We start from the raw sequence: 20,062 nt of genomic DNA on the forward strand, positions 1-20,062 counted from the left end.
TTCCGTCACTATCGGACTTTCTCTATGGTTTCCAAAATGGCGTCTGCCCTCCTTCCGCCCCGTCACTTCCGTCACTTCCGCCCTTCCTTCCTTTCTTTGTTTCTTCCGGTTTCTCGTTTGTCCCTGCAATCAACCTTCCGTTTCGTCACTTCCTTCTCCTCCACTCAGCCTGCTTGTTTATGAAGAAGGTTGGAGCTAGACACAACAGTTATGGCGTCAAGGTCGGGCTCACAATCGCTTTTTCCCTTTACTTCCCCAACAAGGGGGGGGGGGGTGATGGGGGGGAGATATCCCGTCTTCTTGTACTTTAAATTAAATTTAGAATTAATTTAACTTAAATAGAGCGGCCCCGCTCACTATTTACTAATTTAAAAATTCATTCAAATTGTCCCAGTTGCCAGAATATCGTATTTAATTGTATTTAATCTTAAATAGATCTTGATTCAGTCACTCTGCTCCTTTAATTCCTTAAATTATCTATCAAAAAGCCAGTTAATGCAATCTCTTCTTTGTTAATTTCTATAACTTCTTCTTTAGTTCTTTATCCTTCCATATTCTCCCCAGCTATTTCTAGCTTAGCTTTTTCTTCTTTAAAATTCGGGAACGAGTTCCCATTACCTGAAGATGGGGTCTTTCTTGTGTCTCTCCCCAAACTGGGGCTTCTTAATTCTTCTTTCTTCTTCAATTTGTGAATGGATTGGCGGCAGTTAAACAAGCCTTGCGGCTCGATCCTTGTGGGGTGGCTCGCTTTCCCCTGTGCTGCTCGAACCCTCCCGACCTCTCCTCCTTGAGGGGGGAGAGATCTCTGGGGTCTCAAGCCCACTCTGGGATTCGCGACACCTTTGCAAACTCAATCCGGCAAAGGGGGGAGCGTTCAGCTCAACCCAGCCACCACTACACAGGTCCTCGTCGGGAGCTCCCTCTCGACGAGGCTATCCCGTTGCCATGTCCACCGGAAGTCTCTTTCAATATTTTATTTTCTTTACACTTTCCACCCTGAATTATTTTTGGATCTTCTCTTGTTCCTCTTTACTTACATTTTTGAATAATAGTTTCGTTTTCTTCATATTCATCTTAAATCCGACCACTTTTCCAAACTCTTCTATTTTGGTAAACCAATTTTGTAAGTTTTTACTTGGGTCCTCAATAATTCCTAACAGATCGTCTGCAAATGCTCGAATTTTGTATTCAAATTTCCCAATTTTTGCTCCCTTAATATTTCCATCTTCTCTAATTTTTTTCATCAAGACTTCCACAGCCATTTTAAATATTAATGGGGATAGGGGCACCCTTGTCTCGTACCCTTAGAAATATCAAATTCTTGAGTCATTTGACCATTTAACTTAACTTTGGCTTTTTGTTGATTGTAAATTGCATCAACTGCATTATTAAATTTTTCTCCCATATCCAATTCTCATATTAATATCTTAAAGAAATCCCAATTTAAATTATCAAATGCCTTTTCAGCATCAATTGATAATATGGCAAATTCTTTTTGGTGCTTAATCTCATAATATTCCAGAAGATCCAATACCATACGAATGTTGTCTTTCGAATGTATGTCTATTTGGGAGACATATGTCCATTCATTTAAAATCTCTTTTAGTCTTGTGGCCATAATGTTTGCAAATATTTTATAATCCGTGTCTATAATTCTTAATGTCCGTATCCAATGTTCCTTCCTTATGTATTACTGTAATTTCTGCTTCATTCCGAGAGTAGGTACTTCTTGGTATTTCATTGCCTCATTTAAAATTGTATTTTTAATGTTAGTATTAAGACTTGCTTAAAAGATTTATAAAAGCCTGCCATAAACCCATCCGGTCCCGGTGATTTATCTGCATCCATTTTATTTATCACCTTTTCTATCTCCTCCTCTGTTATCTCTCTATTTAATTTTTCCCTGTCCTCATCCGAGATCTTATTTAGTTTCATCTGATAGATATATTTCATAATTTCTTCTTTTGTTATCTGATCTTTTGTATATAATTGACCATAAAAATTTCTAAATTCCTCTATTATTTCCTTGCCAGTTGCTAGTTCTTTGTAATTATTTTTGTTATATGTTTTGTTTGTCTCTTTTTACTTACTTGATTGGATAACCATCTCCCTGGTTTATTCGCATTTTTAAAGGACTGTTGTTTTAAAAATTTCAGTTGCCTGGCTTGAAATTCAAGCTCCAATTGCGCCTTATCTCTTTTTAGTAGTATGAATTCTCTTTCCAATTTCTTATTCTCGGGTCTCTTCTTTAATTCCATTTCTTTGGATAATATTTTTGTTATTATGTCTTTAATTTTTTTTTGTTTCTTTCTTTATTTTCATTGTCCCTTGTTGTATTAGATGGCCTCTTATAACAGCCTTAAGTGCATCCCATATTATTTGTGGTTCTACATCCTCTGGTTTGTAAGTATTCGTGAATTACTTTTTTTGTAGTGTTCTTTATCTTCCTCTGTTTTAATTAATTTTTCATTTAGTCTCCATTTTCTACAGTTGTTACTATGATTTATTACAATTTCTAACAGACAGTGGTCTGATAGGTCTCTTTGTAAAATATTAATTTCAATTATTTTTGAAGCTAATTTTTTAGTTATCCAAGCCATGTCTATCCTAGACCATGACTGGTGTCTGTAGGGGAAAAAATGTAGTATTTTTTATTCTCATTTCTATTCCTCCAGGTATCTTCTAAATCAAATTGTTTTCGGAGTTCTAATTTTTTTTATGGCAATGTACTTTCCTTTGATTTCCTTTTTTTCATACTTTTATCTTTCTCATTATTAATCACCCCAGGATATTATCTCCTACCAGGATAAGTTCATCAAATTCAGTTTCTTTCAGTTTTGAACGTAGGTATTGTATAAATTTAGTCTTAGGGCCATTTGGTGTATAAATTTTACAAATCAAGATATTTGAGTCTCCAATTATAATTTTGACTGCTACACATCTGCCCTCTACATCTTTCAATGCCAATTCCGATCCTATATTTTCTTTCACATAAGTAACCTCTCTTTTTTTCTCATAAGAAGAATAGTATTCTTTTCCCAATTTTTTATTTGAGAGGTGTACTATGTGTTTATGGCAGATGTGAGTTTCTTGCAGGGTTATTATATCATAATTGGATTTACATAAGCTATTCCATACTTTCTTTCATTTTTGAGGAGAGTTCAGATTGTTAATGTTGTTTGAAAAGCATTTTATTTGATGTTCCATCATTTTATTCATTTACATTCAGACCCAATCCAATGTTGCCATTGCTAATCCAGCTGCTGATTCATCTGGGCTATACGCTCCTTCTTCTTCTCGGGGTGTAGGCTTTGTGTGTTTCTGTCCTTTCAAGAGATATTCGTAATCTTTTGGTGATTTGTATCTTGCTTTCTTACTCTTAATTCCTTTCCTTGGAGGAGACAATCTCCTCTCTTCTTGTTCTCCTTCTCCTTCTCCTCCTTCTTCATCTTCTTCTTCTTCAGTTTCTTTCATTAATTTTTCATAGAATGCCTTCACTTTTTGTTCAGTTGCCAACCAAAATCTTTCGTCGTTATGGGTCACCATTATACCCTCTTTTCTTTCCCATCTATATCTTATCTCTCTTTTTTCAATTCTTCTGTAAGGAAGTAATATTTCCTTCTTCTAGTCAGTGTTACCTGAGGGAATTCCTTCAGAATTTCAATTTTCTTTTCTTTGTAATAGATGGGATTTCTATTACTTTTGTACAAAACATCATCCCTGACTTTTTTCTTGTGAATTGCGGTTTTGTTTTTCCTTGCGTACAGCGATGGAATTCTATAAGTTTGGTCTATATCCTGTTCAAATTCATCTCTTCACATTCCATGCAACTTGCCAGCATTTTAATTATAATTTAATTAAAACAACTTATACAACAACTTCATTGTTTTCTTCTGGAATATTTCTGAATCTTAATTGGAAGTCCATTTGTATTTGGAGTACTTCTTCCTGTTCGAATTCCAACTTCTCTTTTTGTTTATCCAGCCGTTTTATCTTCTGTAAAATTTCAGATTGAGTTCCTTTAATTTTCTCTTTACTGTTTTTCAATTCTTTCACCTCTCCAAATAATTGAGTAATATCCTTTTGCATTTGTCCAAATTCTTCTTTCATTTCCTTATTCATTTCTTTGAATTCCTCCGTCATCTTCTTAATACTTAAGCAATATTCTTCTTGCTTTGTTGTGATGTCTTTCTTCAATGAGTCTTGTTTTTCAGATAGCTTTATTTCTTTCTTTCAGTAAGTTATCCATCTTCGGGTTTGTATCTAAAGATCCTCTCCGGGTCTGTACATGAGTATCTTTGTCAATCTTCCCTTGGGTTGTCATTTAAAGAAAAGAATAGCTCCTTTCCCTTTCAAATATCTTGATCTATATTGTTTAAAAAGTCCTCAAAATTGTAAAGCTTTAATGCATTCTCCTCCTTGATATTGTATTTTATCAACTTAATTTCTTGTAATAGAGACTGAGAGATTAATTCAATATTTAATTCACTTCAACTAACACAATCCGGATTATTTCTTTAGAGAGGTATATATATTCTTATATATATGTATTCTTATTCAATTTTAAATTTTTGTCTACGAACAAATCAGTATTCAAAATTAAGATTTGATTTAATATTCAGTTTAATTAGATTCTTAATTAACAATTTATTCTTTTAAATATTAATAGAAATTTAAGAATTTAATTCATTTTACTTAATTTTAATACAGTTGATTTCCAATATCTACTTATGATTTAAACCCTATCTATATGATATTTAATTAAATTTGATTAAATTTACTTGAATAAATTTAATTTATTTTCCACAACTCTTCTATCTCATCTACTTCCACTTGGAACCGTCTGCTTCTTGTACTCGTATTTTATAATTATTTCGTCTGCTTCTCGTCCTCGTCTGTACAATTCTTCCTCGTCTTCTTCTCATCTCTGTCTGTATATATTTAATCGTCTGCTTCACTTCCTGGTTTCTTCCTCCATCCGCTCATCTTCTTCTCATCTGCTTCTTGTCCTCGATATATCTCTTTTCACTTCTGCTTCTTGTCCTGGTATTTCATTTTCCTTTAAATTTATTTAAATGTATTTAATAAATTAAATTTCCTAGTCACTCTGCATCGTTCTTACTCTATGGTTTCTTCTTCCTCCTCCCTCCCTCTCACTTTCTTAGATTCTCCTTCCCCCCTTAAAGCACTGTCCTTTCCTGTTCACCCAGCAGCCTTCCATTTTGTCACTTCCTCTTGTCTCTCATGTTCAATTGTTTATAGAGAATTATTTATTTATTTAAACGTTTTGTATACCGATCTTTTCACCTCTCTTGAAGGACTCAGACCAGTTTCCAACCATAATATTATATACAATCAATAAAACATCATAATTCATATTACAGTAAAACATTAAAACAGCAATTACATTCAATAACTACAATGGTCAGTCGTCACACTGAAATCATTGTTCATCATCCTCCATCCATATCTCAGGGTGTTGGCTCACTCGTTGAATGCCTGTCTCCATAACCACGTCTTCACCTGTTTCCTAAATGTCAGGATAGAAGGGGTGGTTCTGATCTCCAGTGGGAGAGAGTTCCAGAGTCGAGGGGCCACCACCGAGAAGGCCCTGTCCCTCATACCCTCCAGACGTGCTTGCGGGGCCGGTGGGATCGAGAGTAGGGCCTCTTCAGACGATCATAATAATCTTGATGGTTCATAGGGGAGAATACGTTCGGAGAGGTAAACAGAGCTGGAGTCGTTTAGGGCTTTATAGGTTAACACCAGCACTTTGAATTGTGCTCGGAAGTTAATTAGCAGCCAATGGAGCTGGTGGAACAGCGGAGTGGTGTGCTCCCTGTACCCAGCATGCTGCCAAGCGTTGGACTAGCTGCAGCTTCCGGGCAGTCTTCAGAGGCAACCCCACGTAGAGAGCGTTGCAGTAGTCTAAACGGAATGTAAGCAAAGCGTGGACCACCATGGCCAAGTCAGACTTCCCAAGGTACGGGTGCAGCTGGCACACAAGTTTTAATTGTGCAAAAGCTCCCCTGACCACCGCCGAGACCTGGGGCTCCAGGCTCAGCGATGAATGTAGGAGAACTCCCAAACTGCCGAGCCGTCAAGGGGCCCATCTCGCGAGGTGGAGTTCAACAACCCTCTGACTACTCGAAACAGCTCTGCCAGACGGTTCCTTGCGGATGCAATATTGGCCAAATAGAAAGCATTTTGCGCGGCCTCTATTGCCGCGCCATATGCCCTTAGATAAAGGCATAGTCGTGTTCGATTTGGCTCGCTGGACTCTTTCCACCACACGCTCTCTAGCCACCTCTTTGTTCGCTTCAACTCCACCAACTCCTTGTTAAACCAAGGAGATGGTTTAGCTTGGCGACTTAAGAGGGGGTGCTCCGGAGCAATCGTGTCTATTGCCCTAGTCAACTCACTATTCCAGTGAGTGACCAGGGCATCGACAGAATCACCATCCAAGGCAATCCAAGGAAACATCCCCAAGAGCCATCAGGAGTCCTTCTGGATCCATAAACCTCCTGGGGTGGACCATCTTAATGGGTCCACCACCCCTGCAAAGGTTAGAAGTTGCAGCAAGTCTAAACCTGATCAGCTGGTGGTCAGTCCACGGCAAAGGAGAGATTGACAACTCCTCCACACCGCCACCTTCTTCCCAGCCCTGACAGAAGACCAAGTCAAGTGTGTGTCCAGCACAGTGGGTAGGGCCAGATACTAGCTTCTAGACACAACAGCAATAGTGTCAAGGTCAGATCCTCTCTCTGTTTTTATTTCTTCTTCAGGCGGGGAGAGGGAAGGCAAAGAGCAGCCAAGTCCAATTATAATCAGAATTACAATTAGTTATAGCCAAATTAGAGCGCATAATTTCTCGTTAGTTACAAATTTATAATAGTATTTTGTTTATTGCCAATATTTATTTATCAATTATCCCATTAAATTTTAAATTACCATGAAATATGAAATATATTTTGGAGGGGATCTCCTCTTGTTTCAATCACAATTCCCTTTCTTTTATCTAATTAAGTTCTTATTTCTTTCTCAAACTTCTCAGGCTTGACTTCTTCTTTCTTTAAGCTTGAGGAGAACCCCGTTACCTGAGATTTGAATCTTTCTTGTTTCTTCCCCTTGTTGGAAATTTCTTTTCTCTTCTTTGCTAGGGATGGGATGGCAACGGCTAGATGTGCCTTGTGGCTCAATCCTTGTGGGATGGTTCACCTTCCCTTGTGCCACTCGGACCCTCTCAAGCTCTCCTCCTTGAGGGGGGAGAGATCTTTGGGGTCTTCGAGCCCACTATGGGATTTGCGACACCTTTGCACTCGATCCAGCAAAGGGGGGAGCTCTACCAGCTCAACCTAACCACCACAACACAGGTCCCCATCAGGAGCTTGCTCTCAATGAGGCAGCCTCATCACTATGTCCACCGGAAGTCCCAACTCTATAATTCTATGATTCTACGAATGGGGAGATGTGTCCAAAAAGAGAGCAATAGGTTTATGTGGGCAAGAAGAGAGCAATGAGGAGACTGGCCAAGAGGAGGATAATGTGGAGATGTGTCCAAGAAGAGAGCAATGGGGAGATAGGGCCAAGAGGAAAGCAATAGGGAGATGGGGCCAAGAGGAGAGTAATGGGGAGATGTGACCAAGAAGAGAGCAATAGGTAGATGTTGCCAAGAAGAAAACAATGGAGAGATGTGCACAAGAAGGGAGAAATGGTGAGATGTAGCTAAGAAGCGAGATGTGTCCAAGAAGAGAGCAATGGAGATTCCACCTGAACATTAGGAAGAACTTTCTGACTGTGAGACCTGTTCAGCAGTGGAACTCAATGCCCTGGAGTGTGGTGGAGGCTCATTCTTTGGAGACTTTTAAACAGAGCCTGTATGGCCATCTGTTGGGGGTGCTTTGAATATGATTTTCCTGCTTCTTGGCAGGGGGTAGGACTGGATGGCCCATGAGGTCTCTTCCAACTCTTTTATTCTATGATTCTATGAATGGTGAGATGTGTCCAAGAAGAAAACAATGGAAAGATGTGCACAAGGGAGCAATTTGAGATGTGTTCAAGAAGAGAGTAATAGGTAGATGTAGCCAAGAAGAGAACAATTGGAAGATGTGGTCAAGAAGAGAGCCAAGAGGGAGATGTGATCTTGAAGAGAATAATGGGGAGATATGACCAAAAAGAAAACAACAGAGAGATGTGCACAAGAAGGGAGCAATGGTGAGATGTAGCCAAGAAGAGAGCAATGGACCGCTTATCTAAATTGACTATTCCCAATCGGTCTCCTAAGGTAAATTGGTGTAACCAGGTGAGCGGGCCCTCTGGCTTGAAGGTGGTGTTGTTGAACGCCAGGTCTGTCAACGGAAAGACATCTTGTATCCAGGATTTAATCCTGGAGGAGCGGGCAAATCTGGCGTGCATCACGGAGACCTGGTTGGATGAAGCGGGGGGCGTAAACCTCTCCCAGCTCTGTCCTCCAGGTTTCTCCGTGCAACACCAACCAAGAGCCGGAGGACGGGGAGGCGGTGTCGCAGTGGTCTATAGAGATTCCATCCATCTAACCAGGAGCCCCATCCCGCAGACCACAAATTTTGAATGCGTCCACCTGAGGGTGGGTGACCGGGACAGAATAGGGATTCTGCTAGTGTACCATCCACCTCGCTGCACTACAGTCTCCCTACCTGAGCTAGCGGGGGTGGTCTCGAGCCTGGCGGTGGAGTCCCAACGGCTTCTTGTGCTGGGGGACTTCAACATCCACGCCGAGGCAACCCTCACAGGTGCGGCTCAGGACTTCATGTCCGCCATGGCAACCATGGGGCTGTCCCAACGAATAACTGGCCCCACCCACTGTGCTGGACACACATTGGACTTGGTTTTCTGTCAGGGATGGGAGCAGAGTGGCGGTGTGGAGGAGTTGTCTATCTCTCCGTTGCCATGGTCCGACCACTTCCTGATTAGATTTAGGCTCACTGCGCCCCCTAACCTCCGCAAGGGTGGAGGACCCATTAGGATGGTCCGCCCCAGGAGGCTAATGGATCCGAGTGGATTCCTGACGGCTCTTGGGGAGTTTCCCGCCGCCGCGGTAGGTGATCATGTCGAGGCCTTGGTCGCTCTCTGGAATGGGGAGATGACCAGGGCTATTGACAAGATCGCTCCGGAACGTCCCCTCTCGAGTAACCGAGCTAAACCAGCCCCTTGGTTTACTGAGGAGCTGGCAGCGATGAAGCGAAAGAAGAGGGTTCTAGAGAGCGTGTGGCGCTCAGACCCAAGCGAGTCAAACCGAACACGGTTTGTGTCCTTTTTAAGGGCATATGCCGCGGCAATAAAAGCCGCAAATAAAACTTTCTTTGTGGCCACTATTGCGTCTGCAAAAAACCGTCCGGCGGAGTTGTTTCGGGTTGTCAGAGGTCTTTTAACTCCCCCTACTTCAGGTGGGAGCCCTGACAACTCAGCAGCGCGCTGTGAAGCATTTGCTCGGTTCTTTGCAGACAAAGTCGCTTTGATCCGCTCTGGGCTGGACGCCACATTAGATGCAGTCTCTGTGGATGTGACACAAGCACCTGCTTGTCCGATTTTGTTGGATTCTTTTCAGTTTGTGAAACCCGAGGATGTGGACAAGATACTTGGAGGAATGAGACCCACCACGTCCATCCTAGACCCCTGCCCATCCTGGCTTCTGAAGGAGGCCAGAGGGGGATTGGCCGAGTGGGTAACGGTGGTGGTTAATGCCTCCCTTCGGGAAGGCAAGATTCCAGCGAGCCTAAAACAGGCTGTTGTAAAGCCGCTGTTGAAGAAACCATCACTTGACCCCACTAAATTGGACAACTTTCGGCCTGTTTCCAATCTTCCCTTCTTGGGCAAAGTCATGGAAAGCGTGGTGGCCTCACAACTCCAGGTATTCTTGAGAGACACGGATAATCTGGATCCGGCACAGTCTGGTTTCAGACCGGGACATGGTACCGAGACTGTCTTGGTCGCCTTAGTGGATGATCTGCGCCGGGAGCTAGACAGGGGGAGTGTGTCCCTGTTGGTGCTCCTGGACCTCTCAGCGGCCTTCGATACCGTCGACCACGGTATTCTTCTGGGGCGCCTTGCAGAGATGGGTCTTGGGGGCACTGCTTTGCAGTGGCTCCGGTCATTTCTGGAGGGTCGTACTCAGAAGGTGTTGCTGGGGGACTCCTGTTCAGCGCCACAGCCGTTGATCTGTGGCGTTCCTCAGGGTTCCATCTTGTCCCCCTTGCTGTTTAACATCTACATGAAGCCGCTGGGTGAGATCATCCGGAGTTTCGGGGTGCGGTGTCACCTGTACGCAGATGATGTCCAACTCTGTCACTCCTTCCCACCTGCTACTAAGGAGGCCGTCGAAGTCCTGAACCGGTGCCTGGCCGCTGTAATGGTCTGGATGAGGGCGAACAAACTGAAACTAAATCCAGACAAGACAGAGGTACTCCTGGTCAGTCGCAAGGCCGAACAGGGTATAGGGTTACAGCCTGTGCTGGACGGGGTCGCACTCCCCTTGAAGGCGCAGGTTCGCAGCTTGGGTGTGACCCTGGACTCATCGCTGAGCCTGGAGCCTCAGGTTTCAGCGGTGACCAGGGGAGCATTTGCACAGCTTAGGCTCGTGCGCCAGCTGCGCCCGTATCTTGGGAAGTCTGACTTGGCCACGGTGGTACACGCTTTGGTCACATCCCGCCTCGACTACTGCAACGCTCTCTACGTGGGGCTGCCCTTGAAGACGGCCCGGAAGCTTCAGCTAGTCCAACGTGCGGCAGCCATGTTGTTAACGGGAGCAGGACGCAGAGAGCATACAACGCCCCTGCTGTCCCAGCTCCACTGGCTGCCGATTCGCTAGCGGGCCCAATTTAAGGTGCTGGTGTTATCCTACAAAGCCCTGAACGGTTCCGGCCCAAAATACCTTGCAGACCGCATCTCGGCCTATGAGCCCACGAGGGCCTTGAGATCTTCCGGGGAGGCCCTTCTCTCGGTCCCGCCTGCCTCACAGGCACGTCTGGCGGGGACGAGAGAGCGGGCCTTCTCGGTGGTGGCCCCCCGGCTGTGGAACACCCTCCCTGTTGAAGTTAGACAGGCGCCCTCCTTGATGGCCTTTCGTAGGGGCCTGAAAACTTGGCTCTTCGAGCAGGCCTTCAACTGAGTGTATCTTGAACGACACTGGAATGAACTAGGACTATGAATTTTGGCTATGACCCCAGGACTTGACGAAGCGGATTTTTAGTATAAGTATATGTTATGTTTGTATTGTCTGGTCTGTATTGTTGTGATTTATTGTACACTGTTCTTTTTTGTTGCTGTTCACCGCCCCGAGTCGCCCTCGGGCTGAGAGGGGCGGTCAATAAATGCAAAAAATAAATAAATAAATAAATAAATAAATGGGGAGATGTGTCCAAGAGACCAATAGGTAGATGTTGCCAAGAAGAAAACAATGGAGAGATGTGCCCAAGAAGAGAGCAATGGGGAGACCCACCAGCCATGGAGAGGCTACTCCCTCCCCAAGAGTGCTTTCCTTCCCCTAGTTTCCTCCATGGCTTGCAAAGCAGATATTGGAGGGTTGCACAGCAAAATCCCTTCTCCTGCCAAGACCGTTGGATGCCGGAGGAGAACAAAGCATGAACTGGGTGCCACACCCTGAAGTTCTGTACACAAGGAAGGCTTCTTATGAGTCACCATTCCCTTTCTTCCACTCCACAGGAGATCCTTGACCATCCAGAGGGGCTGGGCATCTGTCTGAAGCCGATAGGAATTTTAGGAGGGTCTTCCTCAGGAGGAGGGACCCTAAGACCCCACCAAAGAGGGTTCGCTACCTTGGCGAGCCAGAAAAGCCTGATCTCAGCAATTTTATTTAGATTAAAAAAAATTCAGAATAAAGCTCACCAAAGTTGAAGAAGTAGCACCAAGGTGTTTATTAGCAATTCAGCTGAAAAGGATGCGATGTAGCAATAATTCACCTACAAAGCATACCAGTACAAAGAGTAGAAGCATTTTTATAGAAAAATACAGGTTTGAAAGTTTCAAAACTCCTGCCTTCCACCCATGCCCGGCTCGCTGGTGATTGGCTGATCAGATAACCGATGGGTGGGGGCTTGGCCGCCCTTCCCCCTACCAGAGCCAATCACAGGGCTCCTCCGCTTCGTGGGAGCCTATCAGAAATCTCCCTCTGTTTCAAAGCTCTAGCGAATCAGGAAGAGGGAGGCAGGACAGAAAAGGAACAATGTGGTGATGAAAGGATTATGAAATTCCTAAGCCCTGAGTTTCCTGCATCAGGGGGAATCGGCCAGCTAGAGAAACTAATTTTATTGTTCTGAGATGGGTGGGTGATTGGTGTTGATTACTTAAGCCAGGTCTTCCTGTCACGTTCTGATAAGGTACAAAAGTGAGGCTTGAGGGGGGTGTTTGCCATAAGGAGTTCTAAATGAAAGAAACAAAAAAGTTTGCCAAAGGAAATTCCTATCTGCCAGCCCAACTCTGAAAACAAATAGAAATTCCAAGTTCTATTGTCTATGCAAGAGTTCCATGAAATGGGTGGCTTAGTGATTGCAAATTGGCTGTTTCCTGGCCACTTCTTCAAGGGGAGGGGGGAGGGGCCAATGGCTCATGGCAAGATCAGGGACAAGGGGGGGAAATACATAGAGAAATATAGAAACCATAGGAAAATCATGCTGATTTAGAGATAAGAATTTGGGGTCTTTGCCAGGAGGCAGAGACCAATTAGACTCATTAAAGAGTTCTTTTTCCCTGGTGAGACAGAGAAGCATCCCTGGTGAGACAGAGATGCGGAAAAAGGAGACCTCAAATTCGGCCTAATTCGGACCGCGTATCTACATTAATAATCCCAAATCGGTCTCCTAAGGTAAATTGGTGTAACCAGGTGAGCGGGCCCTCTGGATTGAAGGTGGTGCTGTTGAACGCCAGGTCTGTCAACGGAAAAATGACCTTTATCCAGGATTTAATCCTGGATGAGCGGGCAGACCTGGCATGCATTACGGAGACCTGGCTGGATGAGGCTGGAGGCGTAAATCTTACCCAGCTTTGTCCTCCAGGCTTCTCCGTACAGCACCAACCGAGATCCGGGGGACGGGGAGGCGGGGTCGCAGTAGTCTATAGAGATTCCATCCATCTGACCAGGAGTCCCATCCCGCAGACTACAAATTTTGAAGGCGTCCACCTGAGGGTGGGTGACCGGGACAGAATAGGGATTCTGCTAGTGTACCGTCCACCTCGCTGCACTACAGTCTCCCTACCTGAGCTAGCGGGGGTGGTCTCGAGCCTGGCGTTGGAGTCCCAACGGCTTCTTGTGCTGGGGGACTTCAATATCCATGCTGAGGCGACCCTCACAGGAGCGGCTCAGGACTTCATGTCTGCCATGGCGACCATGGGGCTGCCCCAACAAATATCTGGCCCCACCCACTGTGCTGGACATACATTGGACTTGGTTTTCTGCCAGGGATGGGAGCAGGGTGGCGGTGTGGAGGAGTTGTCCATCTCTCCGTTGCCATGGATTGACCACTTCCTGATCAGATTTAGGCTCACTGCACCCCCTAACCTCCGCAAAGGTGGGGGACCCATTAAGATGGTCCGCCCCAGGAGGCTTATGGATCCGAATGGATTCCTGACGGCTCTTGGGAATTTTCCCGCCACCTCGGTAGGTGACCATGTCGACGCCTTGGTCGCTCTCTGGAATGGGGAGATGACCAGGGCAATTGACATGATCGCTCCAGAACGTCCCCTCTCAAGTAGCCGAGCTAAACCAGCTCCTTGGTTTACTGAGGAGCTGGCAGTGATGATGCGAAGGAAGAGGGAACTAGAGAGCGTGTGGCGCTCGGACCCAAGCGAGTCAAATCGAGCACGGTTTGTGTCCTTTCTAAGGGCATATGCCGCGGCAATAAAAGCCACAAAGAAAACTTTCTTTGCGGCCACTATTGCGTCTGCAAAAAACCGTCCGGCGGAGTTGTTTCGGATTGTCAGAGGTCTTTTAACTCCCGCCACCTCAGGCGGGAGCCCTGACAATTCGGTCATGCACTGCGAAGCATTTGCTCGGTTCTTTGCAGACAAAGTCGCCTTGATCCGTTCTGGGCTGGACACCATGTTAAATGCAGTCTCCGAGGATGTGACACGAGCACCTGCTTGTCCTATTTTGATGGATTCTTTTCAGTTTGTGAAGCCCGAGAATGTGGACAAGATACTCGGAGGAATGAGGCCCACCACGTCCATCCTAGACCCCTGCCCATCCTGGCTTCTGAAGGAGGCCAGAGGGGGATTGGCTGAATGGGTAACGGTGGTGGTTAATGCCTCCCTTCGGGAAGGAAAGATTCCAGCGAGCCTAAAACAGGCTATTATAAAACCGCTGTTGAAGAAACCATCATTGGACCCCACTAAATTTGACAACTTTCGGCCTGTTTCCAATCTCCCCTTTTTGGGCAAAGTCATGGAAAGCGTGGTGGCCTCACAACTCCAGGTATTCTTGAGAGACACGGATTATCTGGATCCTGCACAGTCTGGTTTCAGACCGGGGCATGGTACCGAGACGGTCTTGGTCGCCTTAGTGGATGATCTGCGCCGGGAGCTAGACAGGGGGAGTGTGTCCCTGTTGGTGCTCCTGGACCTCTCAGCGGCCTTCGATACCGTCGACCACGGTATCCTTCTGGGGCGCCTTGCGGAAATGGGTCTTGGGGGCACTGCTTTGCAGTGGCTCCAGTCATTTCTGGAGGGCCGTACCCAGAAGGTGTTATTGGGGGACTCCTGTTCAACACCACAGCCTTTGACCTGTGGGGTTCCTCAGGGCTCTATATTGTCCCCCATGCTGTTTAACATCTACATGAAGCCGCTGGGTGAGATCATCCGGAGTTTCGGGGTGCGGTGTCATCTGTACGCAGATGATGTCCAACTCTGTCACTCCTTCCCACCTGCTACTAAGGAGGCTGTCGAGGTCCTGAACCGGTGCCTGGCCGCTGTAATGGACTGGATGAGGGCGAACAAACTGAAATTAAATCCAGACAAGACAGAGGTACTCCTGGTCAGTCGCAAGGCTGAGCAGGGTATAGGGTTACAGCCTGTGCTGGATGGGGTCGCACTCCCCTTGAAGGCGCAGGTTCGCAGCTTGGGTGTGATCCTGGATTCATCGTTGAGCCTGGATCCCCAGGTTTCAGCGGTGACCAGGGGAGCATTTGCACAGCTTAGGCTCGTGCGCCTATTGCGCCCGTACCTTGGGAAGTCTGACTTGGCCACGGTGGTACACGCTCTGGTCACATCCCGCCTTGACTACTGCAACGCTCTCTACATGGGGCTGCCCTTGAAGACGGCCTGGAAGCTTCAGCTAGTCCAGCGCGTGGCAGCCATGTTACTAACAGGAGCAGGACGCAGGGAGCATACAACACCCTTGTTGTTCCAGCTCCACTGGCTGCTGATCTGCTACCGGGCCCAATTTAAGGTGCTGGTGCTATCCTACAAAGCCCTAAATGGTTCCGGCCCAAAATACCTTTCGGACCGCATCTCAGCCTATGAGCCCACGAGGACCTTGAGATCGTCTGGGGAGGCCCTTCTCTCGATCCCGCCTGCCTCACAGGCACGCCTGGCAGGGACGAGGGATAGGGCCTTCTCAGTGGTGGCCCCCCGGCTGTGGAACACCCTCCCTGTTGACATCAGACAGGCGCCCTCCCTTATGTCCTTCCGGAAGAGCCTGAAGACATGGCTATTTGAGAAGGCATTTAACTAAATGCTACAGTAACTGGAAATGACAACTGGAACGGAATATAGACTACGAGATTGGTTATTATTCTATGATAAGATGAAGCGGATTATTTTAGTGTAATTAGATGATAGTGTATTAGTGATATGTTGTTTTTTTGTCGTTGTAGTTATTGTAAAATATGTTTTTTATATGTTGTACACCGCCGTGAGTCGCCCTAGGGCTGAGAGCGGCGGTTAACAAATGCAGCAAATAAATAAATAAATAAAATCCCATATTTTTCCCTGATTTCCCAATGAAAAGTTGAAGAAAAGCCATCGAGGTTTAATGAGATTCAGCTGAAAAGGATGCAGAGCTGCAATCATTTGCCAAAGCTAAGCATGAGGGGAGTACCCCAATACAGTCATATTTATAGCAAATTTAAAGTTGCAGAGTTCAAACTCCCTGCCTGGGCTTCTCTGTTGTTCCCCACCATGATTGGGCAATGGGCGAACAGCTGGGAGGTGGCCCTCCTGCCCCCAGTGCCTCTGGACCAATTAGGAAGCTCCAGTGGTCCATAGGATCCAATGGGGAGACCTCTCCCACCTGGTGGCAACAGCAAATCAGGAGAGAGGGAGGCGGGATGAGGGAGCACAAAGGAATCTGGGGAAGGAGTCTTTAAACAAAGGAAATGCCATGTGGCCTGAGAAAGAAAGCTCAAACAGGGCCGATCTATTGTGTTCATGAGTGTTGTGAATCAACATGTGTAAAAATATCCAGATCCTTCCTGGTAGTGAGACAGGAGAACAATGATGGCAGCCTGAGGTTACTGCTATCAATGGGAAGTAAACAAAAGCAGAGGGGAAGATTTCCCCTTATCTTACAGAAACTTTTGTCAAACAATTCTTTACTCTAGTGGGCCATTTCCGATGCTAGAGATAAGAATTTCCTTCTTTTATCCATGCAAGTGTGTCTTTGGCGTGAGGTTTCAGTAATTGCTAATGACTTTTGCCTACGGCCATACCACCTTGAACACGCCCGATCTCGTCAGATCTCGGAAGCAAAGCAGTGTCAGGCCTGGTTAGCACTTGGATGGGAGACCGCCTGGGAATACCGGGTGCTGTAGGCTTTTGTTTCTGAAGGACAGGGGGTTCCCTTACATATTTCTTTGGAGGGAGAAGGGACAAAGGGTCAGGAATACAAGGACACATAAAAAATATAGAAATTATACACAGGGAAATCATATGCAGGTATCTTCCCATTCAGAGAGAAATTAATAATACCAATTATAAAAGGCAGATGATATCAGGACACAGCATGAATTCATAAGTTGTCTTGAAGAAAGTTCATGGGTAGGGAGCAAATCCTTGAAGAGAGTGAAGTCCAGGAATGTAGCAGAATTCAAAAAGCCACCAAAGGGAGTCTATGGAGTTCCACTGGGCCAAGACACAAAGCCCTGCAGCACTGGGATGGAAGCCGGTCCCATGGCCCTTGGAAAACTACAGCTCTCAAGAGAGAGGCAGAGACCCTAAGGTCTAGCCATTCCCAAAGTTTCATGGGGTCCTCATTGTTGTTAAGGTCTTGGCAAATTGACCAAGACTTAACCCCTATTGTGCAGTCTGGTACCTTTGTCCTTTGCAGAACTATAAGTTACCATCCCTTGGGGGGGGGGCATGCTCGACTTCAATACCAGTAACCTTGTCCCTATTCCACCCACCAGAGATATTTAATAAAGAAATAACTTCTGAAATAAATGCGAGCCCAAAACATGTGGCAGAAAGTCCAAAGTCACAGGGAGATATTGGTTGGTTTCCACTGAACCAAAGGATGGAGTTTTGCAGAGCTGAGAACGAAGCAGGTCCTTTGTCCTTGGGGAAACTACAACTCTCAAGAGAGAGAGAGGCAGAAACCCCAAGGACTAGCTGTTCCTGAAGTCTCGTGGGGTCCTTATGGTTGTTAGTGTTTTGGCAAATTGACCAAGTCTTAACCCCTACTGTGCAGTCTGGTACCCTTGCCCTTTGCAAAACTATAAGTTACCATCCCTTATTGGGAAGGGGGGACATGCTCGACCATGTCTGGGAGGGGAAGGCTCACCCATGGAGCCGGAGCTAGGCCCACATTTGAGCATGCGCACATACACACACATGCAAAGCCATGGAGATGGTGCAGACACACCCAGACAAACAAAACCTGGCAGGACAGAGAGGACAAATAGGAGATAGGAAGAGCGGAGAAGCGCTGCCAAGGTCAAGCGGAGAGATTCTTAGAGGAGAATGGGAAGGAAAGAGTGAGAATGAATGCCAAGCTAGCTGAGCTTTCGACTCAATAGATTTTGCAACTGGGATTGTGCAACTACAAATCGATGTAGTTTTGGTACCACTTTAGCCACTATAGCTCAATGCTACAGAATGCCGGGAGTTTGCTGAGGAACCACCAGCCTTCTTTGGGAAGAGAAGGCCAAAGCCCTTGTCAAACTACAGCTCCTAGGAGTCTGACATTGAGCCGTGGCAGTCCAAGTTGGGTCAAACTGCATTAATTCTACAGTGTAGATGCCCCCTTACGTTTTTATCCCTCTTCTTGATGCTCCCCACATTTGTGTACTTCCACTTTTCCTCTTTAATCCTTGTACCATTTTACATTTTGTTTTTATTATATTGTTGTCATTATTTTTATTGCATTACCATGTTATTGTTTAGCATTTAAACTTTATGTTATTGTCTGTTTTGTATGTATTTTATTTTTCCTTATTGTAACTGCCCGGGCTTGGCCTCATGTTAGCCACCCCGAGTCCCTTCGGGGAGACGGTGGTGAGGTATAAATAAAGTTGTTGTTGTTGTTGTTGTTGTTGTTGTTTGAAACACAACAAGATGAGTCTACAGTGGACACTGTGCTGGATGTTGTGTTGGATCACACGCTGGACACTTCCTAGGATTGTGTGATGTATCGGCAAATAATGCGTGCAGATCCCAGCAAGGTGGCTTTCTGCAGCTGGGAGGTGGTAATTTTGTCAGTGCCTATTGTGTTTAAGTGCAGGCCAAGGTCTTTAGGCACTGCACCCTGTGTGCCATTCACCACTGGGACCACCTTGACTGGCTTGTGCCAGAATCTTTGCAGTTCAATCTTTAAATCCTCATATCGTGTCAGCTCTTCCAGTTGTTTCTCTTCAATCCTGCTGTCACCTGGGATTGCAACATTATTATTATTATTATTATTATTATTATTATTATTATTATTATTCACCTTTCTTCTCTTTTCCTGGGGTAGATCTGCTTCAGGCACTGGAGGATATGCACCTTTCTGCTTGTGCATACATGTGCTTTTAAGGTCTGTGTGCACACCAACTCCTGCAGCCAGGAGTTGTTGCTGTGGCGACAGCGGCAGCTTATCGTGCTGACAGGGAGGGAGTGGCTCTGGATTTTCCACTCCTCCCTCCCTCTGTTTGGGGCCTCCATTACCAGCCTCTTGAAACCCATCCAAGAAACAGCAGCTGGGAAGGAAACTTTCCCCCCAAAGAGGGAAGCTTACCATTGGCTGGGCAGCCAAGCACATGGCCGACTGCACACGGGTTGGCACAAGTCAGTGAGGACAAAGGTGCCCCAAAGCAACCTTGGTTGGACCTTTCAGAGAAAGAATGTCATACTGGTTGGTACCAATGGAGGGTGAGGGCACCTGGGAGCAGCTAGATGCCCTCTGGGGTTTCCCTATTACTGGCACACACACACACACACAGAGTGCCAGAAAAATGTGCAAGTGAGCAATTGCTGCCTAGGAGAAGGGCCCAGAGATTGGTGCTGTGGGATCTCTGACACTTCACAGTCTGGGTATTTGTGGCAAAGCGACATCAGAATGGCTGAGGCTTTTGTTGAGGAGGAATTATTATTTCACTATGTATCACATTTTTTGTTCCCCGGTATAAAGGAGTCATTAAACTGCTGCCACCAATTGTAAAGAAGACCTTTTAATGCCATCGAATGCCACCAAATGTGAAGGTGCGAGTGGTAAAACACCCACTGCCACCTAATCTATGAGAGAAGCCGGACAACGATCAATATCAGCCTAGGAACTATTTTATAAAGGGACTGTTTATGGCTGACTTTATTATTGCAGGCTGTTCCACTTAGAAGAAACTGTATCAGGCAAGACTTGAGGAGAACAGTAACAAGTTTATTTTAACAGCAGTATAATAAGTTTAACTGTTTCTTCAAAAAAGGCACAAATCTTGATGGATACATTGGAAAGGTTTCATGAGTAAACTCAGGCAAACACTTCATAAGGTTTCACAGCTGGCACAACTAAAGAAATATGTAAGGGGATCACCTGGCCTTCAGGAAGAAAAGCCATTAGCGATTACAGAAACCCCCCAGCCAAAGACACTATTGCATGGATAAT

General features: G+C 45.6%; 1 pseudogene; it reads left to right on the forward strand.

The window, feature by feature from the left end:
- Positions 1-16,683: 16,683 nt before the first annotated feature.
- Positions 16,684-16,802, forward strand: LOC137095733 (5S ribosomal RNA; annotated as a pseudogene).
- The last annotated feature ends 3,260 nt before the right edge of the window (positions 16,803-20,062 follow it).

This window comes from Anolis sagrei, chromosome Y (assembly GCF_037176765.1).
Source record: "Anolis sagrei isolate rAnoSag1 chromosome Y, rAnoSag1.mat, whole genome shotgun sequence".
Classification (NCBI taxonomy): domain Eukaryota; kingdom Metazoa; phylum Chordata; class Lepidosauria; order Squamata; family Dactyloidae; genus Anolis; species Anolis sagrei.